Below are 2,079 nucleotides of genomic sequence, written 5' to 3' on the forward strand. Positions count from 1 at the left end.
AGTGGCTCTATGACTTTCACAGACTTTCCTAACTTGTAAAATAGATATAATGATAGTATCTTCCTCCTAAAATCATTATAAGGACAAAATAAGCTTATGTATAGGATATGTTTGCAAGCATTTCAATATGGCATCTGGCCAATGCCAATTTGTCAATAAATTTTAAGTATTTTTTAAGTTACAAAAATCTCTAATAACATAGAGATGATGATAGATGAAATAAAAAAACAAAGATGTAATACAGAGAATCAACAAACCCGAAGATTTGTCTTGGAAAAAGGTTAATAAAATAACCAAACCTATGGGGAAATTGATCAAGAAAAAATAGAGGAAGAATACACAATAAATGCTAGAAATTAAAGGGGGCTATAACTGAAGATACAGCATAGATTAAAATTTAATAAGAGAATATTGTTAATACTTAATGCCAATAAATTTGAAAACTTAGACAAAATAGATACATTTCTAGAGAAGAATTATAAATTACCAAACTTTCTACCAAAAAGAAACAGAAAGTTAGAATATTCCTTTAACTATTAAAGAAATTGAATCAGTAATTTCAAATCTTCTCATAACAGGTCCAAGTAATTTTATAAATGAGTTATACCACAGTTTCAGGGAATAGGTAATGCCTGTCTTATTCAACCTGGAGAATAAAGAGGTAATACTCCCCCAACTCATTTTGCAAGATAACTATAACTTTGACATCAGAACAACAAGAGGAAGATGAGAAAATAAAATTGCAGAATAATCTCACTAATAAACATAGAATCAGTAATTTTACCTGAACCAAAAGCAGGAAACCAAGTCCATCAAAACAGAAAAATGTGTACAAAATATATGTTTTTGCACAGGTCAAGGATTGGAACATTATGTCTATTGATATAATTTTAAAAATTAACATATTTAAAGAAGAAAAATAAATGCTCATCTTAATAAATGCAGATAAAGCAGTGGATAAAATTTGACAACCTTAGCAAAACAGGAATTTAAGGTTGCTTCCTTAACTTGTGTATACAGTGTGTCTAATACAAACATATAGTAAGCATTGTGGTAATGCTAAAAATTAAAAATGTTTCATGTAAATTCAGGAATAAAGTAAAGGTACCTACTATTACTACTTTTATTTCTTTTTTCTTTTTTTAATTTTATTTTTTAAATTATTTTTTTATTGTTTATATATATAAAAACATATATATATATAATTTTTTTAAATTTTATTATGTTATGTTAGTCACCATACATTACATCATTAGTTTTTGTTTTTCAATTTTATTATGTTAATCACTATACATTACATCATTAGTTTTTGATGGAGTGTTCCATGATTCGTTGTTAGTGGTTCCACTGGGGATCAAACCCAGGACCTTCTGCATGTAAAGCAGATGTGATAACCACTAGGCTATGGAACCACTACTTTTAATCAAGAATGTACTAGAGATCTAGCTGGAATGGTAGGCAAGAGAAAAGAAGATGTAATTGCATAGAAAGGAAGTGTATTAGTCTGCTCAGGCAGCTATAACAAAATATTTGTGTGCCCTAGAGAAATTGTCATGTGTGTGCGCTGGGAGTCAGGTAAGAGAATGTTCACAGAAGCACTGCTCATGTCAGCAAAGAAACCAGACAGAGCACGATGTTCATAAATGGTAGAATGGGAAGTATATTGGGAGGAAGTCATAGCATAAAATGCTCTACTTGTTCAACCACATTCATAATATATGCTCCACAGATTGGCATGAATGAAACTCAAAATATTATTTTCTTTGAAGATTTTATTTATGTATTTGAAAGAGAGAGCACGAGCTAGAGAGCAGAAGCAGAAGGAGCAGGAGAGGGAAAGGGAGAAGCAGGCTTTCCGCTGAGCAAGGAGCCTGATGAGGAGCTCAAGCCCAGGACCCCAGGATCATGACCTGAGCCAAAGGCAGCCACTTAACCAACTGAGCCACCCAGGCGCCCCCAAAATATTATTGAATGGAAAAAGCAAGGAGCAGACAACCACATTATTTATATATGTAAATTCTTAAAACATATAAATGTAGCAATGCTTGTTCAGGGGTACTTGTATATGTACAACAAAAT

The 2,079-nt window shown here is 31.7% G+C and overlaps 1 non-coding gene across 1 annotated transcript; it reads right to left on the reverse strand.

Moving 5' to 3' along the window:
* Positions 1-1,339: 1,339 nt before the first annotated feature.
* Positions 1,340-1,412, reverse strand: TRNAV-UAC (transfer RNA valine (anticodon UAC)). Its single transcript has one exon. It is a non-coding gene; the product is annotated as a tRNA-Val (tRNA).
* Between the last annotated feature and the right edge of the window lie 667 nt (positions 1,413-2,079).

The sequence above is a fragment of the Leptonychotes weddellii genome, chromosome 9, assembly GCF_054177405.1.
Source record: "Leptonychotes weddellii isolate Sample4059 chromosome 9, ASM5417740v2, whole genome shotgun sequence".
In the NCBI taxonomy this organism is placed as follows: Eukaryota; Metazoa; Chordata; class Mammalia; order Carnivora; family Phocidae; genus Leptonychotes; species Leptonychotes weddellii.